We start from the raw sequence: 26,059 nt of genomic DNA, 5'->3' as shown, positions 1-26,059 counted from the left end.
GCCCTGTGCACTGTGACGACCTCTGAGGCTAGGTCTGCCTTCTTCAGTCTTATTCACAAGTAGCTCCTCCAGGAAGCCTTCCTGGATATTCAAAACACAAATAGAGGGCTGCGTAGTTAAAAGCAAACTTAGAAACACTGCCTCTGGGGTCCAACAAGATGGCTGAGCCAGTAAAGTTGCTAGCCTACAATGTATGACCACCTGACTTTGATCCATGGGTTCCTACTTGGTGGGAAAAAAGAACTAACTCCTTAAGCTGTCCTCTGACCTCAACATGTGTACCATGACAACACACACAAAATAAACCAATAACTAAATAAGTTAATAAACAAACAATCAATGTGGGCTATAGGGGTAGCTCACCAGTGAAGCACACACTTGCTGCCCTTCCAGGGGACCTGAGTTCTGTTCTCAGCATCCAAATCAAGTGGCTCACAACCACCTGTAACTCCAGCTTTAAGGGATCTGACTCCCTCTTCTGACCTCCTCAAGTATGCACATGCGCGCGCACACACACACAAATTATTTTAAGTAAATATTGCCAGGCATGGTGGTGCATGCCTTCAGTCCCAGCACTCAGAAGGCAGAAGCCAGCCTCATCTATATTGTAAGTTTCAGGCCAGTCAAGGCTACATCATAAGACCCTGTCTCAAAATGAATAAAAAAGAATAGTAATAAATAGAAAAACATTAAAATACTGCCTTTTAGCCATGGAGGTATCCAACCCTCCCCTCCCCCCCCAAACTTAAGTTCAGCCAGGACAAGGACCCTTTAGCTGGAATAGCCCACAGCACCAGGCACTTAGCACACACTCATTTAATATGCCTCAGTGAAAATGAAAGAAGGAATTGAGGGTTAGGTAGTGATAAATCCCAGTGCGCAACTACCAACACTGTCTGGAAAATGTTGCAAATCCTGAGAACTTAACACAGATGGAGACTTTCAATGGTACAAAGGTTGCATGAACTGATGCCAGGTTACAGAGGCTCTGAGGTTTGGGTCATACCTTAGGCCTTCACTTTCATTCAAATTTTAAACCATATCTTTTAGTACCTATACTCTTGTCATTCAAGACAACAGTAATATAGGCCTGAAATTGCTGATGGCTTTATCTCAGCATTCAGGAAACAGTGCGGCAAATGGATCTCTGTGAGTTTAAAGCCAGCCTAGTCTACATAGCAAGTTCCTGGTCAACCAGGACTACATAGAGATTATGTTTCAAAAGTTTAAAATAAAGACAATAGAAATACTACTTTTTACTGTTAAAAAATAAATTGTTGGAGCTGCAGCTCAGTAGGTAAGGTGATGCCTCGCATTGGCCTCTATCACCAGCACTGTCCTCCAAATGTGGTATGGTAATTTTTCCCTCTAATCCCAGAACTCAGGAAGTAGAAAGAGGAAAATCAGAAGTGTAAGATCATCTTCAGCTATACAACTACTTAGTGAGTTCAAAGACAGCCTAGACTACATGAGACTCTGTCTCAACAAAAAACAAAATAAAAAACAGAAACAAACAAATATAGCCTCTGAACTAAGAAATGGCTTTATACAGAGCAGAAAACCTGTCAACCACATACTCTGAGTATAGTGCTTGTGGATCCAAGGCACTCTTCTAAGCCCTGGGCATCCTGACATCATGGTAAAACATACCTTCCAACCCATAGAGTTTATATTCTAAAGGAGAAGACGGCCGATAAGCAAATAGATAGAAGTACAAAGAAAAATAACCAAGGTCAGTGGACAAAGAGGGACAGAACGTGCTCTCTAGCCAAGCATATGATTATCCTGCATGCCTAAGATGATAAGGAGAGAAGATTTCTATGAGTTCAAGGCCAGCCTGGGATACAGAGTAAAACCCCAACTCAAAAAAAAAAAAAAAAAAAAGAAAAAAAGAAAGAAAAAAAACTGCTTTTGAAAACAGGACATAGTGTCCATAGGATTTTTTTCTTTCACTAAGTTGTCAAGTTTAATGACATTGTATCCAAAAGGATACAAAACATATGTAAAATTAAACAAATTAGTAATAAATGCAGATGTCTTCCATAAAGAAATATATACCTTTTCATCATAGTTCCTGGCATGGAATAGGTACTCAATAAACATGGCCGATGAATGACCACCTACAGAGGGCAGAGCCTTTGACCAGACAATGGATTTCCTCTTCCAAGATTGTGGATGACTGTCAGTTGAGTTTACTACCAAGTGCCCACTTCTAAGCCTGGTACAGTGGCTCATGCCTGGTCCCAGCTACTCGGGAAGCCAAGGCAGCATACTGTTAGAAAACAACTTGGACAACATAGTGAGACCCCTGCCCCCACCTCAAGACAGACAGACAGACAGACAGACAGACAGACGGGAGAAGCCACAGGCAGTATGCCTGGGGTATTTCCTGAAAGGAGAGGCCCATTCCTTGTCTTTAATGCACCCTCAGTACTTTCTTGAGCTGGCAATATCCACAGACTACTGAAAGCAGCTCAAACTCTGACCTCAGCTCTGCCATCAGAGTTTCTGCCTTCTAACCCAGCTGTCTGTGAGTGGATTCCCTAGGAGGTGTGTTTGTTTGCTGTTGACTTTAAAAGACAAAGTCTTACTGTGTTGCCCAAAGTGGCCTCTAAGTCCTGGTTCCAGAGTGGAGTATTGGCTCAGTGTTTAAGAGCCAAAACTTGCTGCTCTTGCAGAGAGGACCTGGGTTCCATTCTCAGCACCCATGTGGTAGCTTACAATCATCTGTAATCCTAGTTACAGGAGATCTGATGCCCTCTTCTGACTTCTGAGGATACCAGTCACACACACAGTGAGCAAATATACACACGTGAAACACCCATATCATGAAGTAAAATGATTAAATCTAAAAATAAAACATGTTTTAAAAAAAAAAAAATCTCAGTTCAAATGATCCTCCTGCCTCAGCTTCCCAAGCAGCTAAAGCTCCAGGCACATGCCACTGCAGTCAGTACACGTTGTTTTAGGTTCCCAGCCTCCTTCCTATTTTGCCTTTCCACTCTGTCTGATGAAGAAAAATGCCACCACTTCTGGCCCTTGGACCCTTTGCCAAGAGGTGTTTTAAGGCTGCAAGTGTCACTTGCTGAATGGTGGCTCTTGAAGGTAAGAAAGATTTAGGTTGAGACTGCACTTACCTTTCCCTCACAGGCCTGACCTGAAGGCTGGTCCCTGGCAGGAACAAGCTTTCTTCCTTGTCTGAGAAGATAAGCTAAAGTCTAAGGAGAACCCCTGCACAGCCATGTATCTTCTACTGATCCACCCATCAACCTGGAGTCTGTCCTGATATTTTCCCCAGTGACCTACCTGGCTTGGGACTTCCTCCCAACCTGAAACCGTGTGGTTTGCCCAGCTGCAGAGCCTCCGATCTCCCAAGCTTCAGTCTTCAGGCTCTGTGCTGGTTCCAACCACAGCCTGTTCCTTAGAGTGGCAGCTACCTGCCCAAGAAAGTATCGCCAACACAGTTCATTGCTAATTTGGTTAACACCTGGCAACGCCAAGCGCTGTTGACATCGTACTTACATAAACACTGTGACTGTCCCTGGAGGAAAAAAGACAGTGCCTGATCACATACCTTGCACAGACAGGGAGGGAGGGCACCTACCTGCTTTGCCTACTCTCAACCCAGGCTGTGCAATGACAGGAATGAAAAGAAATGGAATGTTTCCGACCAGCCTGAGCTGATTGTATCACACCATCTCAGCCTAATTCCCACCACTGGGAAAGGCGGTGAGTCAGTTACTGGCACCCAAAGATTATGTATTCAGCCATTCAACAAATATTTATTGACTGACTAGCACTGTCCTTAGCCCCAGGGAGAAGCAACTAACAAAAGAAGTGAAGAAACCCTTCCTGGAGGTTTTCTGGGGTTTATTTTGATGTGTTTGGTTTGGAGTTTTTTGTTTGTTGGTTGGTTGGTTGGTTGGTTGGTTGGTTGGTTGGTTGGTTTTGTTCTATTTTGTTTTTCAAAGTCAAGGTTTCTCTCTATAGCTCTAGATATTCTAGAACTTGACCAGGCTGATCTCAAACACACAGAGACCTGCCTGTCTCTGCCTCCCAAGTGCTGGGCTTACAAGCATGTGCCACCACCACCCATCTGGTTTGGGGTTTGAAACAGCTCATCTCCAGGAACCCAAGCTGGCCTTGTACTCTCAATTTTCTAAGTTTTCTCAGTTTTCTAAGTGGTGGGGTTCCAAGTATGTGTCACAATTCCCTGCTTCCTGTAAGCTTTCTTTTACTTTCTTTATTTTTGTTTTACACACATTGGTGTCTTTCATGTGTGTGTGTGTGGGGGGGGGTGTTCCATCCTCTAGAACCAGAGTTATACAGACAGTTGTGAGCTGCTGTGTGGTTGCTAGGAATTGAACTCAGGACCTCTGGAAGAGCAGTCAGTGCTCTTAACCTCTGAACCATCTCTCCAGCCCCACCCCAAGCCCCTTGCAGGCTTTCTAACAAAGAAAGAAAGAAGAAAGACAGAAGAAAGACGAAGGGAAACAGAAAGCGCCAAAGTCACATCAGTATGTCAGGCCGTGACATGTACCAATGAGAACAGTCAGCTTTTCAGGGCTTTGCATTTAATAAAGGTGACATTTAGGGCAGCAGCCATGACGTTGGCCTCTAGTCCCAATACCTGGTGTCAGGAAGCACTGAATGTTTGTGGATGACTAGAAAGTTCTCAGGGGACATTTTCAAAACCCAACTCACTGCCTCGGCTCTCTTCTGCTACTCTTTCGTACTCCTCTTTCTTTTTCTTTTACTAAAGAAAATATTTTTTTCTAGTTTAGAGCTCTAATGAAACAATAAGAAGTGAGCAACAAGAAACAGTTGACAGGGCTGGAGAGGTGGCTCAGTATTTAACAGCCCTAGGTGCCCAGTAAGAGGACCCAAGTTCAGTTCCTTAACACCCACTGGCTGACTCACAACCATCTGTAACCTCAGTTCCAGGGGAGCCAGTGGGCCCTCCTGACTTCCCTGAGCATGGCATGCACATGGTACACAGACACGCACGCACGCAAAACATTCATACACATGACTTTCTTTTTACTGAAAGGAAAGAAAGAAGCATTGGGGGCTACTGAGATGGCTCAGTGAGTAAGAGCACTGACTGCTCTTCCAGAGGTCCTGAGTTCAAATCCCAGCAACCACATGGTGGCTTACAACCATCTGTAATGAAATCTGATGCCCTCTTCTGGTGAGTCTGAAGACAACTACAGTGTACTCACATATAATAAATAAATCTTTAAGAAGGAAGGAAGGAAGGAAGGAAGGAAGGAAGGAAGGAAGAGAAAGAAAGAGAAAGAAAGAAGCACTGATGAAGTGGAACCGTGTGATAGCCATGCTGACTAATGTGTTAATATCACAATAATGTTACAGAAGAATATTAACCAGGGCCTAGCAAACACAAAAGTGGATGCTCACAGTCAGCTATTGGATGGATCATAGGGCCCCCAATGGAGGAGCTAGAGAAAATACCCAAGGAGCTAAAGGGATCTGCAACCCTATAGGTGGAACAACATTATCAACTAATCAGTACCCCGGAGCTCTTGACTCTAGCTGCATATGTATCAAAAGATGGCCTAGTCGGCCATCACTGGAAAGAGAGGCCCATTGGACTTGCAAACTTTATATGCCCCAGTACAGGGGAACACCTGGGCCAAAAAGTGGAGTGGGTGGGTAGGGAAGTGGGGGGTTGGGTATGGGGGACTTTTGGGATAGCATTGGAAATGTAAATGAGGAAAATACCTAATTTAAAAAAAGAATATTAACAATGAAAATGACCCCAATGTCCAGCTAAACAAAGAAAGTAGTTAATAATATGCATAGGATTCCATTTTAACCTAGAACAACACACACTGAACATTAGAAAAAAGGTCTAGAAATACAGACCTCAAATGTCAAATGTCTACGTGCTTACCTTCAGAACATGAGTACAGCTCACTCCCTCACCCCTCCCTGCTCCATCTCTCTCTCACCCCCTATCTTTCTTTCTGCATTTTGACAAATATATATTAAGTGAGTAATGTTTTCATTGTCATATAGCAATACTGCATCTAATCTTAAAGTATACTCATTTCCTCTACATTCTCTGAAGTTTCCTAAGCAGATGGATTTAGGGCTCTTTTTGTTGTTGTTGTTTTTAAGGTAGTCTTTGAGCCGGGTGTTGTTGGCACACACTTGTAATCGCAGCAGTCTGAGGCCAGCCTGGGCTTCAAGACAAGTCTCTGTCTCAAAACAAAACAAACTGCACTCTTTAAGCCTGGTGACTGTGGTAGGTGACCTGGGCCTCTATTGGCATTTGGTCTAGGCTCCACCCCACAGTTACCTGGCAACAGCCATGTATGCCTGTACCTTACTCACTATAAGAGGGGCTGCTCACCCCCTCCTCACTCTCTCATCCCCTTGCTCCTGCTCCTTACCCTCTTCCCCCTCTCTCCCCATTCCTCCCCCCCCCACAAGCTCATGGTCAGTGGGCAGGGATGCCTCAGCATGGGTCCCGCATAGGCACCTACTTCCCCACACCATACCAAGCCTCCGCCAAACATACCCCTTCTTCTCTATCTTTTTATAAAACACAACAGCCTCCACGGTCCCAGAGTTTCACTGGGAAGTTTCCCAGTTCTTCTGCTTGGTTCATAAGAATTCCCACCCTTCTGCCACAGTATGTGTAACTTATCTCATATGCATATTCTAAATATGCATATGCTTATTCTAAAGATGTAAAATTTCCACCCTACAGTCTTTTGGGGGTTTTCTGTTTGTTTGGTTTGGTTGGTTGATTGGTTTTTGTTTTTAGATAGGGTCTCACTATGTAGACTAAGCTAGCCTGGAACTCAAAGACAATTCCTCTACGTCCCCTACCTCTACCTCCCAATTACTGGGATTAAAAGCATTATATGGAGAACAGTTTCTGCTCAAAGCTAGGAATCTGGCTTTATGCAGGAGTGTTTCTACCACAGAAGCCAACTTTGAGCCCATGCTGAGCTGCAGAGATGAAGCATCCCAGGTTTCATGTTCACCGCAGAAGAATGCCCAGTCTATAAAAAGAAAATAAGCATCCGCAGAGGGGAGCAAACAGGGAAGGGGGGGACTCTCAGCAGCACTGTGGACTCAGGCAGGGTGAGGGGAGAGCAGAGGAGCCCTGCCCCAGGACACCGCTGTTTCAAGAAGATCACCTGTTTACAGAACGGCTACTAAAACTCTGATTCAAAGATAGAAGAGGGAGGGACATGAGAACCAGAGGCCCAGGCACAGAGAGGTGGCCAAAAGGTGGAGAGAGCCACCTCCAGACATAGGCCCCACCCCTCACCAGGGCTCCCCACCCTCACGTGAGAACCCAGGCATGTCTCTGCAGAGTTAACTCCTTACCCTGGCCTGGGGAACAGAATCATTTTTTTTTTTCCGTCCTGGCCTAACCAGCCCCATTGCTGGTGACTTTGCTAGGTTACTTCCCATTTCTGGGTATCGATGTCTCCATCCACAAACTGAGCAGGCTGAACTAAATGACAGCCGTTGACAGTGTCCATGAGTCAGGATCCATTATGTCACCCATCCAAGCATTCTCCCTGTAGGAATGAGGGCTCTCCCTACTTTTGACCAGACTGCCAGACATATGACTGGGCCAGCCTCCTGAGAGATGGATGAGTTAGGTGGCCAATGCCCAGTCCTCTGCCCTAAGGAAATGCTGTATCACTTTAAGTTCCTCTAACACTCAATGTATTCATTTCCTGTGGCTATGGTAACAGATGACCTCAAATGGGGTGGCTTCAAACAACGCGCATACGTATTCTCTTTTGCTTCTGGAAGTCAAAGATTCCAAATAAGGCTTACATAAGCTATAAAATCAAGGTATTGGCTCTTCTGAGGTTGCAGGGGAAGAATCAGATCCTTGGCTCTCCTGGTTTCTAGAGGCCACTGGATAGGCTTGGGGCATTATCACCTCATAGGCTGCTTCCATTATGGCTGATATTAAAACCCCTACATCCCTTTTCGAACTATGCTGGGTCTACACATCTAATCTAATATAATCTTTCCATCTCAAAATCCTTAATCATATATGTCAAGTTCCTTTTGATGCACACAATAACATACAGGTCTGAGGACTAGGATGTTGACATCTTTGAGGAGTTATTATTCTTTCTTCCACATCTGACCTTTAGGTTTTTGTTTGTTTGTTTGTTTGGTTTGGTTTTTGGTTTTGTTTTTTTTGTTTTTTTTTTTTTTGAGACAGGGTTTCTCAGTAGCCCTGGCTGTCCTGGAACTCACTTTGTAGACCAGGCTGGCCTCGAACTCAGAAATCCGCCTGCCTCTGCCTCCCAAGTGCTGGGATTAAAGGCGTGCGCCACCACGCCCGGTCTGACCTTTAGTTTTATCCCCTGTACAGTCTTTGCCATTTCTGAACATCATCTTTAAATTGACTCACCTGTCTAAAAATGAACTTAAATCCCACCTTTGCCTCATCCTGGCACACCAATGAAGCCAAGGAGCTGATAACAATCATATCCCCTTGATCTGAGAAAAGAAATATGTATCCAATGCTCATCTCCGCACCATCTAAATCACCTCACTTTCCACCAACAGCACAGAGACCATCCTTCAGGGACTATAAATAGAATCCAGCTTCCTGGTTTTATAGAAAAAATGAGTAGGTCCGAGAATCCACACCAACAAAACCTCAGCCACCCCCACAGCTTCTCCCTCCTGTCCCGGTCCTTATTAATCACAACTTGAAAGTACATCAGCTTTGCTGATGAGCATCCCAGGCATCTGTGACTCAGATAAAGCCTGGCTTCCTTCCCTTTTGTTATACTCACGGGTACCCAGAGCTTTGTTTTCTATTCCAGGAGTGGGGTTTCCTATTGTCTCCCCTGCCGACCTATATCTGGAGATCTGACTTATCTGTGTTCAACAGTAGCCTGTTTACTTGACCCACATCTGGACAGCAGCCAGATCCCAGGGAAGACTAAGCTGAAAAGGAAGGTCAGTGGCCAGCGGTGACTTTGTACTATGCCCCTTGGCATCTTTCCCAGCTGCAACTTGAACTTCGAAACCGGAGTTGAGAAGACAGAGTTCTTTCTATAAACAGTGTAGGATGACATAATTATCCTCATCTTACATAACACTCAGCAGATAATAAAAATAACTATCGGGTATTGGATGCTTGCTATGGATCAGACCCGGAGGTAACTGCTTCTGACATTAGTTCACACCAAGCCCGTGAAGGACCAATTAGTGCCCCACTTTACAGATCAGAGGACTGTGTCAGAAGGGGTTACTATGACAAAGTTGACTTTCAGAGAACTTCAGAAATACAAGGAGACGTGAAGATCATCAGACAAATGACAACTCTTAGACATTGACCAGTCTGCCCCATGACATAAAGTTAGCAGACTCGGGGACAGAATTCACACCATCAACCTCAGGCCAGTCCCTTTCTTCAGGCTTCCTCTCTTTGGAGCCATGACTTTTCTTTCTTCTCCTCTCCTCTCCTCTCCTCTCCTCTCCTCTCCTCTCCTCTCCTCTCCTCTCCTCTCCTCTCCTCTCCTTTCCTTTCCTTTTCTTTTGTTGTTGTTATGGGTTGCTTGGTTGGTTGGTTTGGTTTGGTTGAATTTGGCTTGGTTTGCATTGCTGAGAGTTTATGTAGCTCTAACTAGCCTGGAACTCATTATTTATATCAGGCTGGCCTCCAACTCACAGAGATCCTCCTAACTCTGCCTCCCAAATGCTGGGATTAAAAGCATTCACACTGCACATGGCTGGAAGCTATGCTTTTTTTCTTCAGCTGCCTACTCCGGCACTTTCTTCTCTATAAACATACCTCATTCCCTGGTGCTTTTGCCCTTTATCAGTTCCCTGTAAAAGGGAAGCTGTGGGGGGTAGCAAAGGAGTTCCCAGGCTGACCCTTCTCTAGGTTTCCCTCTGGTACAGGAAAGAATGCGGAAGTACTAGAAAATCTCCATGAATCTACATCCATTAATTAGGAATTAATCATAATTTTTTCAAAATTTTTATAGATTTGTTCACTTTATGTATGACGATTTTGCCCACATGTATGTGTACATGTGTGCTCCATGCCAGAGGAGGTAAGAAAATGGCATCAGATCCCCGAAAACTGGAAATACAGGTATGAGCCATCATCTAAGTGGTGGGAATCAAACTCAGGTCCTTTGCCAGAGCAACAAGTGCTCTTAACTGCTAAGCCATCTCTCCAGCCCCTGCAGTTAGTAGTAATTTAACAGAAAAAGGATTGAAAAAAAAACAGACTAAGCAGTTGCTTGATGGAAACATGATTAGGGGAGGTCGTGAGGAAAGGTACTCGTGAATGGAAATTCTTGCAGGGACCGAGAGTCTTGGGGTGAGAGGATGGTTCCGCCGCTGGGGGAGCACGGCAGCACTCTTGCAGAGGACCAGAACTCAGTTCTCTACAGCCAGGGCAAGCAGATCACTGCACCAGCTCCAGTGGATGTACCCAGCTGATCTGCTGCATTCCACAGGCACCGCACTCTGACGGGCACAAATCCACATCATAGAGGCATACATGCACATATGATTCAAAATAAACCCAGAGCTGACGAGGAGGCTCGGGGAGGTAAGAGCGCACACTGCCTTTGCAGAGGGCCCTCCCAGTATCCACATCAGTGGCTCACAGCCACCACTCACTCTAGCTCCAGGGGATCCAACGCCTTCTTCTGGCCTCTACGGACACTGGCATACTCATGCTCAGACACACGCACATACACAATTAGAAAAAATAAATCTTTTTTTTAAAAGAGGGTAAGTATCTATCCATCAATATGGAATCAGGTACAGTAGCAGTCATACTTCCATAAATCGGGACTGTACAATCACTAGAAATTACGCTACACACGATGGGTGATGATAGGTTTATCAAGAGAATGCCTCCACTTCTGGTTTTTGTAGGGGGGTTTGTTTGTTTGTTTGTTTTTGTTTTGGGGGTTTTTGTTTTTTGTTTTGTTTTTCGAGACAGGGTTCCTCTGTATAGTCCTGGCTGTCCTGAAACTCACTCTGTAGACCAGGCTGGCCTGGAACTCAGAGATCCACCTGTCTCTGCCTCCCAAGTGCTGCCAACCATGCCTGGCTCCACTTCTGTTTTTATTGATATAGACTACGGAAAGAAGGGGTTAGGAGGATGTGAGCTGTGAGAAGCTCAGCATAAGCTATTCTTTCTTGTGTGTGTGTGTGTGTGTGTGTGTGTGTGTGCGTGGGTGTGAGTGTGTGTGCCTTCTATTTTTAACAATGGACCCATAGTACTTTCATCATCTGACGGATGAAAAATAAATACTCTAGACTAGGAGTTGCTGGTTTCCAAAGCCTCCCTGGTCCCTGAGTTCTGAACATACAAGAAAGGGATGGGAATAAAGCTAAGTGCTGGAGACCTTGTCTAGCATTTGGGAGGTTCTAGGTGAAATTCCAAGAAAGCAAAAGAAGGTGGGAGGAGCAGTGGTGGGGCACACCTTTAATTCCAGCATTTAGGAAGCATAGGTAGGCAGATCTCTGAGTTAGAGGTCAGCCTGGTCTATGGAGTGACAGCCAGGACTACACAGAGAAGCCTTGTCCACTCCCCCTTGCACCCCCAAAAAAGAAAAAAAAAAGGAAGGAAGGAAAGAAGGAAGCCAGCCATGTGGCCCACTCAGGAATCAGAAACTCTGAGTTTGAGCCTGGTCTGCATAGCTAATTTCAGGCCAGGTGGGGATTCATAATGAGACCCATCAGAGAGGGAGGAGGAGGAAGAGAGGGGGAAGGGAAGGAACAGGGAAGGAAGGAAGGAAGGAAGGAAGGAAGGAAGGAAGGAAGGAAGGAAGGAAGGGAGAAAGAGCTAAAAAAAATAGATCAACCATAGTCTCTTTATGGAGCTGGCTATGCAATTTAGCAATTATCCAAACCTACTGGGTATAAATAAGTAGGTGATCATAAAAGAATTACAAAGGTCAATAAAGACCTAACAAGGTCCTCCACTATGCCATTAATAACTTTTTAAAATGTTGTACAGATAGGGGCTGGAGAGATGGCTCAGTGGTTAAGAGCACTGACTGCTTTTCCAGAGGTCCTGAGTTCAATTCCCAGCAACCACACGGTGGCTCACAAGCATCTGTAATAAGACCTGATGCCCTGGTGTGTCTGAAGATAGTGACAGTATACCCACATACATGAAATCAATAAATAAATCTTTTTTTAAAATGCTGTTCTTAGTATAATTGCTGTTTATGTCATTATGCTTATCACTTCAGTTATAAAGACTGAGTAAACAGGGGTAGGACCCTAGCTCACTGGTAGGATGCATGCACCTATGAAGCCCTGCATTCAGTCTGCAGCATCAAAATAAATGCTAGTGGGCTGCTACCTCACCTCTAGAATTTGAGCTCTTGGGAGGCTAAGACAAGAGGATTCTGTAAGCTCAAGGCCAGCCTGGACAACAGAGCCAGTTCCAACCAAGCCTCGGTACAGAGGCCCTGTCTCCTAAACAGAGAAATAAGTAAGGCCTGGGCTATAGCTTATAGGTATACTGTTTGTCTAGTATGAGCAAGACTCTGGGTTTTGCTGGACCTAGTAGCAAACACCTTTAATCCCAGCACTCAAGAAACAGAGCAGAAAAACCGCTCTGAGCTCACAGCCAGCCTGGTTATATATAACAAACGCTAGAGCAGCTAGAGCTATACAGTGAGACCCTGTCTCAAAGAAGAAAAAAAAAAGACTCTGGTTCCTTTAATCCCAGCACTTGGGAGGCAGAGGCAGGTGGGTTTCTGAGTTCAAGGCCAGCCTGGTCTACAAAGTGAGTTCCAGTACAGCCAGGGCTATACAGAGAAACCCTGTCTCGAAAAACCAACCAAACAAACAAACAAACAAAAGATGTCCACACACACACACACACACACTATTACAAGCCTGAAAGCATGTGCAAGGGTGGTAGCCATGCAACAACAGAGGAACCTGAAAGCCAGATGCTAGCCAAAGCAAGAGTGCTGTGCCTCTGAACTCCAGAAAGGCTCCTGAGATAGAGGTTCTATCTGCTTCAGCAACCGTATGGCATGGGCTAAAGAGAAGACGATGTGTTGAAGTTGGTACATTCACAGAACATTTAGACACAGACCTCACAGTCCAGGGAGTAGGCAAACCAAAGCATTGCCTCACCCCAGCCCAGCAGGAGAAGGAGAGAAGAACCGGAAAGAGCAGCTAAGTCACTTCACCATAAAGAGAAAGGGGGCCTGAGGAGAAAGGACTCCTCCAAGTCCAGGATGTCTCACCCTCCTCCCTGGGAAGCCTCAGTATGCCTCCTCCAGGCAGCAGGACCGAGAATTCTTCAATGGGTCTTCCAACCACACAGCCTCAACGATCTATCTCCTAAGAATTCATTCTAAGGAAATGCCGGAGCTGGTATGTGAAGATTGTATGTTTAATGGTGTTTTCTGCAGTGCAGCTTACTTTTATAGACTCACACTGAAAGCCTATCAGTACCCACAAATCAGTTTACTTTACCAAGCCATGCATGCTACATCCACACATGGAATACGGTGCAGCAGTCCAGGACAGGGTGGATATTTGTGAAGCAGCATACGATGACTCAGAAGACATTAAATGCAAAGAAGTTACAGGACGGTAAATAGAATTCAACATTAAAAAATTTATTGAAAGTGTGTATGTCAGCTGGGTGTGATGGCTCATGCCTGTAATCCTCACACTGGATGGGTATGCACAGGAGGAGTCAGGGTTCAAGGTCAACATCATAGCCTGTCTCAAAAGCATGTGTATTTTGAGGCCAGGTGAGGTTGTTGGGAGCTGGTGAGGCTGCACACACCTGTGATTCTAGCGCCCAGAAGGCAGAGGCAGGAAAATCAAGACAGACCCAAGGCTAACCTGATCTGCATAGCAAATTCTATACCAGCCAAGACTAATAGACATGAGCCCCTAGCTCAAAGGGGACTGGGGGGCTAGAGAGATGGCTCAATGGTTATGAGAACTTCTGTTCTTGCAGAGGGCTGGGTTTGCTTCCCAGCACCCACATGGAGGCTCACAACCGTCTTTAACTCCAGTTCTAGGGGATTCAAGTGTCTAGTCTCTAAGGGAACCCATGGATATGTGCACATACACACCCACAGACAGACACATAAAAAATAGATAAAATGTCTATGTTTGTAGGTCAAAGTGCTCATATTTAAGGATATACTTATACAAAGATTGTCAGTGTCTCTGCATGTATAGCTTGTATTTTATCAAATAAGATATTATCATAGAAAAAGTATGTCTAGTTCCATTTAGGAAACGAAATAAAGAGAGTCCCAAGCCTTGAGAAACACAACCTCCTTACAGTGTAGGAAACACTTTCATAGCCATTGACCTACAAGCTCTGGACGAGTTCAAATAAAATAAAAATACTTCGCCATCCGTAGGCAAGAAGACAGAATGAAAGAAGCCGCTGGCCCATCAGGAGTTGAGCGATTTAGAAGCAGCCAAGACTTCAAAACAAGCCCCTCACTTGTTCAGTCCGGCATGACATCATTGCCTCACCCTGATTGTCTCTCCATCAGCCCAGATAAACTTGTCTGAACCCAAAAAGCTCCCCGCCCCTCCAAGAAATACTAGCAGGCAGCCAGGAAATAAAAACCAAATCAAGGTGATCAGAATCCAGATGAGGGAAGATAACTGTGTTTTCAGAAAAAAAAAAAGGCACCATAGCAAATGCCTAGTGTCACCTATCACAGGGACATAATGGCATTCGTCCTAACTGGCCACCATATGGGCAGAAAGGGTTCTCAGACACCAGAAGCCTCCACTCTGGTGACTCTCAGGCCACGCCCAAGTCCCCCCACCCACCCATTCCTTCCCCTCCCTCACTCCAATTCCCCAAAGTTGCAAGGCACCTGGTCCTGGGTCCTCAGCTGATCTGGTTCACAGCAGCACGTGGGGACCACCTGGGGCCAGCTGGGAAAAAGCAGAAGTCAACAGGAAGAACGAGACTCAATCATGTCTGACAAAAGAGACTCCGGGACAGGAAGTGGGTTTGAGCCAGGAAGGCTGGGGCCTGCTGTCAAGTAGTGAGGCAACCCTGCCAGCTTTGTTACTCAGCTGGAGTTGAGCAAGACCTGGGAGCTTGGGCAAGGGAGTAAGAAATGCCAGTCATAGCTTCAAGGCTCTCCACCTCTGCTGTCTGCGTGTGAGCGGCTGCTTCTGGTCCTCTCACCCACTTCTCGCCTCTGTCCCTAAGAACGAACAAACGCTGGCTAACTAATTTAGTGGAGAAGACAAACAGGTGCCAATGCTTTTATGTTACACCGGTGCAATAACACAGCAAGTGAGAGCTCAAATTAGGGGTATATGGGTGTGGCTCAGTGGTACTCTACTTGCCCAGCCTGGGTAAGGCCCTGGGCTCTGTGCCCAGTGCTCAAAATCAAAACAAACCAGAGAGAGAGAGAGAGAAGAGAACACAATCTTAAAGTCAGAGATCTTAGACTTTTCATCCTTGAACCTCGTTTTCCCTCTTAGGAACTGGAGCTAACACCAGTGCTGACTCCTGCCACTGTTTGCCGCTCAGATGGGATAATGTGTATCACTACCTCCATATAAATCCCAAGATCCAGTGAGTCCCTTGAGCTGTCAGTATTGTCCCCTTCCTGCCTTTCCAAGGCTGGTCCATTCCCTAAGTCTTTATCAGATCACGTAAGTCATCCACGTCTCTTGCCTCCACAGTGACTGCAGTTCTCCTGTGCCCATTAGTCTTACCAAATAGAACAGGAGCCATTGGTAAGAGTGGGCACAGATAACACGTTAAAGTTACTGCCTGCTCATGTTTAGTCTACAAATGTCCATCTGATGGAAAACAAAATAACAACGCCTTATCTGTTGTTAACAACACAAAACAAGAAGCTTCCCTGGGAAGTCATTTCCCATAGGGGTGTCTTTATTCCCAAGGTTAATCCAGAGAAGGCAGGGTTTGTACATACTTGTCTCTAATAGGTGCCTAGGAGGGGCCAGCAAGTACTGGAAGTTAGTCTATAAATATTTGTGGCTCTCAGTGATCTGATGGAAACATGGCCCTATTTAAACCCAGTCCTAGACTGTGAACTGACCTCAAGGGGACAGGATACCTCAGACAGATAGGCAGACATGTAGGGTTACAGAGAGAGGGGTTTACTGTAGGACTTACTAAGGAAGAATAGTCTTGAGTGACAGTAAAAACTATAGCTGGCAATCTGGGTCAGAAAGAGGAGTATACTTATGGGCTGGGACAAAAGTGACTTCATCCTGGCTGGAACGTACCTGGTATCTCATAACAAAATATCAAAGAGTCGGGTGCATTCCTGGGACCAGGGTCTGGTTGTTCAAAGCCCCATATTTGACTTTAATGGTTTTATCTAGTTGTGGTTTGCTGGGAGACCATACAGGAAAAACCGGCCAGGGTTACTCAGGGGCAATCATGGTGGCTATGACTCAAGATGGCTGTGGTCATGTCAAACAAATCCATACTGAAGCACATAGACAAGCTGTACCTGAGCTGAGGGACCCATTGCAACAGGACTAGGGTTTTGCAGGTTGAAGCAAAGCTTTTCATGAAAGTAAGACAAGGCCACCTTGGCATGCTTTAAAAGTGGTTCTCACAATCCCAGAAAGCTCTGAAAGATGGGAAAGGCATGTGTGCCTAGTCAGGTGATGCCGTGCATTTAATCCCAGCACTTGGAAGGCAAAGGCAGACGGATCTGAGTTTGAAGCTAGCCTGGTCTACAGAGTGAGTTCCAGAACACTTAGAGCTACACAGACATGCCCTGGGGGGGGGGAGAGAGAGAGAGAGAGAGAGAGAGAGAGAGAGAGAGCCCAAGCTGCCTGAAGGCCTCCATCATCTCCACCTCCAGATGAAACCTGCTTAACCTGCTAAACTCAACTCCCCCTCAAATCATGTTTATCACCTGCTGACCAATAGCCTGGCCCCTGGCTCTCTGCTCCCATCTCCCTGACCCCCTTCTCAGATGATGATGGTCCTAACAGCTGAAGTCCTTGCTTCCTGCAACCTCTCCACCAGAGCTGTTCATCTGGCTCCACTCTCCAAGCTTCATCGAGCTTTACTGTGTGCTAGGCACTTGGGCGGGGTTTAACCCATTCTGATTTAACATCAAGATACTCTGTTAGGCCAAGGGTGTTCTCATTTACAGATCTGAAAACTGAGCCCCAACATGTTCACAAAAATTGCCCAAGGACACACCACTCGGCTGATGGATTCAAAGTAGCCATTTGCATTTATCTATAAGATTGTGATAGGGCTGGAGAGTTGGCTCAGCAGTTAAGAGCACTTGCTGTTCTTCCAGAGGACTGAGGCTCAGTTTCCAGCCCCGACATAGTGGCTCATAACCCCCTGCATCTTCAGCTCAGCCCTCTATGGCCTCTGAAGGCACAAGCAACACACAACAACAACAACAACAACAACAATGAAAGGAAAACAGGTGGTGGTGGTGCAAGGCTTTATTTAATCTCAGCACTGAGGCAGATCTCTGTGAGTTTGAAGCCAGCCAGATTTACAGAACAGTTCCAGGATAGCCAAGGCTAAACAAAGAAACCCTGTCTCAAAAATAAACAAGCAAACAAATACATAAATGGAATTAGGTTTGCTCCTGGATGCGCCTGGGTGTGAGTCCCTCTCACCCACTGCAGCGCAGAGACAGGACTTCTCACAAAGAGTGCACACTAAACTCAATTCTGAGCATGAGTCATCACAAAAAAAAGGGGGGGAATTTGTTTAAAAGGCAGAATCGGGCCTCACTTGACAGCTACAGAATCAGAATTTACATTTTCACAGGAAAACCAGGGAACGGGAACGTTTTTCATAGTTAGAGGCCACCACAGGTGCACACTGAATTGAGGGGGGTGGTACTGTAGAGGCGTCCAAAAGCAAAGCAAGCATAGAAAAACAAAACCCCAAACTTCACAAGGTTCTTGATTTAGAGAATTTCACCCCTGGATGTAGCAGAGTCAAAAGTTAGAACTAGGAAGCTCTCCACTCTCTGTTCAATGTCAACATTCTAGAAATGTCAACAAGACCTTGGACTAGGATGGAAATATGGACAGCAAAGAGCTGTCTTTAGAGCGCCACCTGCTGGTTCTAGTTACGCATTTCTGCTAGGGTAACCCAGCAGCTCTGCCTCTGAGCCTTCTATTAATAGTGAATCCTTAGAGTCTTTCTCACAGGGGTTGGGGGGTGTTATTTATGCATCTTCAACATTCATCATTCCTTTTTCCAGTGACTGGTTCAGGCAATTCCTTACTCTCTAAATAACAACAGTGGATCACTTCTCATTTGCTTAGCCCCTCCGCATCTTCAATTTGGTCCAGTTCATCCAGGCCTTTTTACTAGAGCAAAAAGCTTTTAAGATTTAGCTAAGAAAGCCTTCCGACTAGTCAAAGTAGTAACACACCTTGCCCTCGGTGTTCCGACTAAGAAAAAAGACATAAAGATGTCAAATTGGTCCCAGCAACCAAACTTTTTAGCAGTCACATGGACACGTCCCTCGTTGTCTTAAGTTTATAGCAGTCTAAATCAGGAAGAGGCAGGCAAGGAGGCACATGCCTCCAATCCCAGCACTTGAGAGGCTGAGACCAGAGGATCTCTAAGAGTTCCAGGCCAGCCTTGTCTACATAGAGAATTTCAGGCCAGCCAGGGTTACACAATGAGGTCCTGTCTCAAAAAGTAAAATCAGGCCAGGCGTGGTGGTACACACCTTGAATCCCAGCACTTGGGAGGCAGAGGCAGACAGATTTCTGAGTTCGAGGCCAGCCTGGTCTACAGGGTGAGTTCCAAGACAGGCAGGGCTACACCACAGAGAAACCCTATCTCAAAAAGCCAAGGAAAAAAAAAGTAAAATCAGTAAGAAAGCCATCCCAAAAGAAAACTGGATGCCAGACACAAAATCATAGTAGAAAAAAAATGCAAATAGAAAAAGACATCTCAATTTTTAAAATTTTGTTTATTTTTGGTTTTTCAAGACATGGTCTCTTGTGTAGCCCTGGCTGGCCTGGAACTGTCTGTAGACCAGGCTGGCCTTGAATTCAGAGATCGAGCGTCCTCTGCCTTCCAAGTGCTAGGATCAAAGGCGTGCACCACCACTGCCCAGCTGACATTTAAAGTTTTTACTTAGTTTTGGGTCTGGAGAGATGATCCAGCGTTTTAGAGTGAGATTCAATTCTCAGCACCCGTCCTGCGGCTCATAACCCCCGTAACTCCCGTTCTAGCAGATCCAACGTCTTCTGTGCTCTTACCTCCCAGGGCACCAGGCACACAAGTGAGACACATACATGCATGCAGGCAAAATATTCAGACACATAAAATAAATCTTCTAACAAGTTTTAGGCCGGGCGGGGTGGTACTCCTTTAATCCCAGTGTTCCGGCAAACAGAGATTGGCAGATCTCTGAGTTCAAGGCTAGCCTGGTCTATATATCGAGTTCCAGGACCACCAAGGCTACATAGAGAGACCACCCCTGTCTCCAAAAAGAGATTTGATGTGCCAGGGTAAGGTGATACCCAAGGGAAGCTATCACATCTACAGAGGAGAAGAGGAGGGGAGATGGGAGGAGGGACTATGTGAAGGGGGATCGGAGGGGGGCTGGGGACAGCAGTCAGGGCGTTAAGCGAATAAATAAATGAAAAAAAGTAAAAATGGTAATGAATAATATCCTCAATAATAGTTAGTATTACTCACCTCATGATACTTTTAGAGAGCTTAAAAGTATCTGAAGCACTAAATTGTGAACTTCCCCAGGCCTAGGGATTGTATGATGTAGGAGTCAAAAGAAAGAGACAATCCAGATTGACGGGTGAGACGGACTCTTCATATATTTTAAACTTATTAAAGTTCAAGACAATACTCGATGTGACTCTGTATCCAGATTGACGGGTGAGACGGACTCTTCATATATTTTAAACTTATTAAAGAAGTTCAAGACAATACTCGATGTGACTCTGTATCCAGATTGACGGGTGAGATGGGACTCTTCATATATTTTAAACTTATTAAAGTTCAAGACAATACTCGATGTGACTCTGTATCTTCTTCGTTTAAGTTATTTGCTCCTCTCTGTCGGGGCTTTCCTGGGAGTCATTTTTCTGCTTGGAGATCTTCCTTCCAGACAGGGAAACAGCTGGTTAAGAGTGCTTGCCTGGCTTAACCACACTGAGCTGGATGGTGGTGGCTCAGGCCTGTCACCAAAGCACTAGAGGCAAGAGGAGCAGGAGTTCAAGGGCATCCTTGGCTAAGCAGCGAGCCTCAGGCCACCAGGGATACCTGGGACTATGTCTCAAAAAAAAAAAAATCTAAATTGACACCTACATTTTTTAATATATGTGAGTATACTGTCGCTGTCTTCACAATGTGGTTGCTGGAAATTGAACTCAGGACCTCTGGAGAAGTCAGTGCTCTTAACCGCTGAGCCATCTCTCCAGCTGGACACCTACACTCTTCCAGCCATTTGAAGATGACAGTGTGTGTCTTTAACTTCCATTGTCTTTTATCTTGAAAGCGAACTGTCAGCATTCTTCTTGTACAAAAGGTATACATTTTCTCAACTTTAAAACACAATTTAGGGGCTGGAGAGATGGCTCAGAGCTTAACAGCACTGGCTGTTCTTCCAGAGGTCCTGAGTTCAATTCCCAGCAACCACATTGTGGCTCACAACCCATCTATCTGTAATGGGATCTGACGCCCTCTTCTGGTGTGTCTGAAAACAGCAACGGTATACTCACAAATATAAAATAAATAAATCTTTACAAAAAAAAAAAAAAAACAGGGGGGAGGGCATGGGGGACTTTTCGAATAGCATTGGAAATGTAATTGAGGAAAAGATGTAATTAAAAAAAAGGAAAAAAAACAATTTAACCGCATTTACATGTGTGCCTGAGTGTGCACACGTGTGTGCTTACCATGGCATCTGTGTCCATGTCAGAAGGACTTAGTTCTCCTTCCATCACACGGATCCGGGGATGGAATTCAGACCCTCAGGCTTGGTGCCAAGAGCCTTTACCTGCTGGGCCACCTCACTGGCCCTTCATGTCGTTTTCCTTTTTGTTTTCGAAATATTTAACTAATGTACCTGAATGTCAGATCTACATGTTCACCTGCATGCCGGAAGCACATTAGATGGGTGTGGCACCCAGCGCCCTTAACCGCTGAGCCATCTCTCTCCAGCCCCTAACGCCTGCCATCTCGGTATGCAGATTTTTCCTGAGATGCACAGTTTCCATGGTTTAAAATCTGCTCACCAGCATTGCAAAATTCAGTCTGTAGCTCCCAACTCATGCTCCTGACTGTGTACTTGCTTCTAATTACCATATTCACCCCTTCACAGCGTGCTCCAACCCTTCACAGCAAGCTCCGTGTGTAGCTATGTGCTTGGCTGCATTTTTTTACTTTCTCTACTGTGATTTAGACTGAATATTTCCTACTGACCTGTCTTCAAGTTTACTAATCCTCTCTTCTATTCTAGCTATTTTACATCTGATTCTTTTTTTTTTTTTTAAAGTAAGTTTCTAGTGGTTTCTCTCCCTTTTTGTTGTGGTGGTAGTAGGTGTTTTGTTTTGTTTTGTTTTAAGGTTTATTATAATGAGGGCGCCAGATCTCATTATAGTTAGTTGTGAGCCACCATGTGGTTTCTGGGAATTGAACTCAAGACCTCTAGAAAAACAGCCAGTGCTCTTAACCTCTGAGCCATCTCTCCAGTCCCGGTGGGTTTCTTCTTGTTGTTGTTGTTGCTTGTTTGCTTGTTTAAGACAGGGTTTCTCTGTGTAGCCCTGACTGTCCTGAAACTTACTCTATAGACCAGGCTGGCCTCAAACTCACAGACAGCCACCTGCCTCTGCCTCTGAATGCTGAAATTAAAGGTGTGCACCACCACCACCCCCCTGCAGTCTATCTCCCTTCTTAAATGCATCAGCATCTGTTTAATAATATAAATACCCTGTTAGTTTTTGGAACGGCTCCTCCCATTCCTACTCCTGCCCCAGGCTTGTAATGTGCAGCCCAGGCTGGCACTTCAACCCAAGTCCTCTTGTTTCTAGATCCTGAGTGCTGGGATCACAGGAACATGCCACCACATCAGCTCCAGTCCTTGCTGTCTCATCCAACTGGATTCCAGCTGTTGAACCTACAACTGTGAAGCTGAAAGCTATACTTCACTTAACCACAGCTTTTTCCGTTGTTTCTTATCATTACTCCTCCCCCACATATATTGAATATGGTTTAGCAAATTATCTGAATTCAAAGGCTACTTGGGCTGTGGAGCTCATTTCTCCTGTGCCCTTTACCTAATCTTTGTTCCTTAAACTCTAGTTCATTTGGATTCCAAGTTTTTGTTCCTTTGTTTGGTTCGTTGGTTTGATTGATTTGTTTGTTTGTTTGTTTGTTTTGAGACCGGGATTCTGTAGCTCTGGCTATCCTAGAACTCACTGAGTAGAACAGGCTGGCCTCAAACTCACGAAGATGCTCCTGTCAGGGTGCACCTCTACATCCAGCTTGGATTCCTTTTTTCTTTTTCCTAAAAAGACAATGTTTCTCTGTGTAGTCCTGGCTGACCTAGAACAACTCACTCTATAGACCATGCTGACCTTGAACTCAGGAACTCAAGAGATCTGCCTGTCTCTGCCTCCTGAGTGTTGGGGTTAAAGGTGTGTATCACCATGCCTGGCTTTCGGATTCCATTTTTTTTTAAAGGATTTATTGATTTTATGTGTATGAGTACACTGTAGTTATCTTCAGACACACCAGAAGAGGGCATCAGATCTCATTACAGATGGTTGTGAGCCACCATGTGGTTGCTGGGAATTGAACTCAGGACCTCTGGAAGAACAGTCAGTGCTCTTAACCACTGAGCCGTCTCTCCAGCCCAGATTCTAATTTTTAAATTACATTTTTAAAATGGATGTGAATAGTTTGCATGTAGAGGTCAGAGGATACCTTGCAGTCAGCCGTCTGCTCAAGGGACAGAACTCAGGTTTGGCTTGGTGGCCAGAGCCTTTACTCATTGAGCCATCTTGCCAGTCACTGGACTCCAGTTTTCAAGCCCTGGTGTATCGCCAAGGATTTCGACCATTTTCTGCTTTGCCTCAATGTCTCCTAAGCAAATGGACAAATTCCTTGAAGGTAAAAGCAATAGACATGATCCCCCACTTGCTTCAGTGTTTCTTTCTCTCAACAGTTTACTCCAGTACCGTCCACGCTGCCTGCACTGAAGCCACTGTGTGCGCGTCTGCATGCGTATGCGTGGTCATGGGCTCCTGAAGATCTTTCACATTGTTCTCAAAAGACACCCACATCTGATAATACAATCTACCAATCCTGGCAGAAGCAAAGTTGTAGAATGCAACACTTCCTTTTGGTTTGGTTTGGTTGGTTGGTTTGGTTTGGGTTTTTTTTTTTTTTTTTTTGGTTGGTTGGTTGGTTGGTTGGTTGGTTGGTTGGATGGATGGATGGATGGATGGATGGTTGGGTTTCTTTTTTTTAAGACAGGGGTTGGATGGTTGGGTTTAAGACAGGGTTTCTTTGTGTCCTGGAACTCACTCTCAAGTTTGATGGCCTCAAACTCAGAGATCCGCCTACCTCTGCCTTCTGAATGCTGGGATTAAAGGTGTGTGCCACCACTGCCTGGCAAATGCACACTTCTTTTTTTTTGTTGTTGTTGTTTTGTTTTGTTTTTTTGTTTTTTGAGACAGGGTTTCTCTGTATAGCTCTGGCTGTCCTGGAACTCACTTTGTAGACCAGGCTGGCCTTGAACTCAGAAATCCGCCTGTCTCTGCCTCCCGAGTGCTGGGATTAAAGGCATGCGCCTCCACGCCCGGCTTAAATGCACACTTCTTAAACCGGTAATTCTGACTGCTCTATAAGAGACTGACCATAGACAATAATGAAGCCAGGAAAGGGAGTTGAAAGACAATATTTAGAATTCCACACAAGCAGCCTATGGTGCCTGGACAAGACCATTAGTGTTGGTAACACAAACACATTGGTGTTGACCTACAGGTACAACCAAGGTGTCAGAAGCCCTTTTGTGTGCTTCATGTAAGTACACACCACAATAACACCAAGATGTCTAAAACGAACATTTTCTGCAGAGAAATGTTGTAATAGGGACTAATAGGAAACACTCTTACCATCAATTAACATCAGATTAATTAATTACTACTGTCCATGAAAACTCATGGCCGAGGGGCTGGAGAGACATGGCTCAGCAGTTACACGTGCTTGGGGCTCTCTCATGAGGACAATGAGTTCAGATGTCAGCACCTACCTCACATGGCTCACGTATAATACCCTCAAAAAGCACCACACACACACACACACAAGTCACACAGAAATATGTACAAAACACAAATCCTAAAACAATAAACAAAATAAACACCGTCTTTGAGGGCGGCCCAGAGATGGAGCCTTACCCGACTTTCAGCAGATTCGAAATTCCCTTCCCAGCTCTGTTTTTAAAAAAGGTTTCTTTTGGTTTTGTTCTCACAGATCCCCACATAGACCAGGCTGGCCTTGAACTCACAGAGATTCCCCTGCCTCTTCCTCCAGAGTGCTTGGGATCAAAGGCTGCCACCCTGGTTACCATAAAACCTTTTAAATAAAAGGAGGGCTTGAGAGATGGTTCAGCCAGCAAAAGGCGCTTGCTGACAAGCCTGAGGACCTGAGTTCCATCCCCGGAACCCACATAGAAGGAGAAAAATCAACTTCATGTTTTTCACGTGTACACTGTGGTATGTGCATGACCACACACACACACGTTTTTAAGGGAAAAGAGTGGAGCTAGAGAGATGGCTCCGTGGTTAAGTGGCTAAGAGCACTGGCTGCCCTTTCAGAGGACCCAGATTTAAACCCCAGGGATCTGATACTCTCTCTGGTCTCCATGGGCACTAGGCACACACACACATGCACGGTACACACACATGCAAACACCCATACATAGAAAATATATATATTTTTTAATAGAAAAGAAAATTGGAAGAAGAGAGTGGCTAACACATGGCAGATCCCCTGCCAAGCACCCAGGAGGCTCTCAGCTTCCCAGGACCACAAGAATAAATACCTGAAATGAAGGTATAAAGGAATGTTTATTGAGATCACATGACAACAGTTTAAAAAAAATAGGTCTTAAAAGAATTTATACAATATGACCCCACTTATCTTAGAAGTAATTATATATTATCTGTAGGCATGTAATTCATAGTTATTGTAGCATAACAATATGTTATGTGTGGTGGAATTTTCTCTTGGAAAAATAAACAACAGAATAGTAAGGCTAGTTATCAGTAGAAGGGGCGCACATCCTGTCTTCTCATTTCGTGCCTGTGTCTTTATGAATTGTCCACATTTATTCTCAATGTTGCCATATTTTTATCACTTAATAGAAGTTGTTTTTTTAAACCTTGTCACTGTCCTTGACTCGGCCGGACCTGCCTCGGAAGCTGAGGCCTCTTGGCTGCGGGAGAGCAATCAGGTTCCGCGGTGAAGAGCCTGTCTAAATCCTGCCCCAAAGGCGGCTTACCTTACCTCCTGTCCTGCTTCTCCTGCACAGCTGCCGCCCCAGCGCCCCAGCGTTCCTGAGAACAAACCTCGCTGCGCTTGCTCCTCCACTTGTCACTCACCCTTCCCTGCACCTGCACTTGGGCATTTTGCTGGGAGCGACAGAGACTCCGAGGACTGGCAACAACGGAAGGTGGCCCCACACAGGTGGGCTGAGAAAGGCCTGAGCCATTATCTTTGTTCCCCTGTGCCCCACCCCTTCGGTCAGTCTCTTCCCTGGACACAAGCCCTCCTTGTTGGTTTCTCTTGGCGTCCAAGCTGGGTTTTGTCTTGTAAGGATTCTCAGGTCAAGTCTGTAAATCTGACCTTGGGTTCCAATACTAGGAGCACAGAAGTGGTATTGGTTTGGTTGGGTTGGGTTGGGCTGTTGTTGTTTTGTTTTGTTTTGTTTTGTTTTGTTTTTTGTCTGTCTGTGTTTCCTCTTCAAGACAGGTTTGTTTTGTTTGTTTGTTTGTTTGTTTTACCTTGTAGCACAGGCTGACCTTGAACTCCTGGTCC

The 26,059-nt window shown here is 45.2% G+C and overlaps 1 protein-coding gene across 3 annotated transcripts in view; it reads right to left on the bottom strand.

Annotated features, from left to right (window-relative positions):
- Positions 1–14,895, bottom strand: part of Ndel1 (nudE neurodevelopment protein 1 like 1) — a 46,119-nt gene extending 31,224 nt beyond the window's left edge. The window contains exon 1 of one of the 3 annotated variants that reach the window (XM_085829907.1): positions 14,874–14,895. The gene's annotated coding sequence lies outside the window, so the exon portion shown is untranslated. Of the gene's footprint in view, positions 1–3,137; positions 3,159–3,306; positions 3,466–14,873 lie in introns of those variants that run through there. The other 2 variants (XM_085829904.1, XM_085829906.1) reach the window with 2 other exon arrangements.
- Between the last annotated feature and the right edge of the window lie 11,164 nt (positions 14,896–26,059).

The sequence above is a fragment of the Mus caroli genome, unplaced genomic scaffold, assembly GCF_978045245.1.
Source record: "Mus caroli unplaced genomic scaffold, Mus_caroli_1 scaffold_13, whole genome shotgun sequence".
In the NCBI taxonomy this organism is placed as follows: Eukaryota; Metazoa; Chordata; class Mammalia; order Rodentia; family Muridae; genus Mus; species Mus caroli.
Note: the sequence above shows the minus strand (reverse complement) of the source record. Positions and strands in the feature narration are given on the sequence as shown.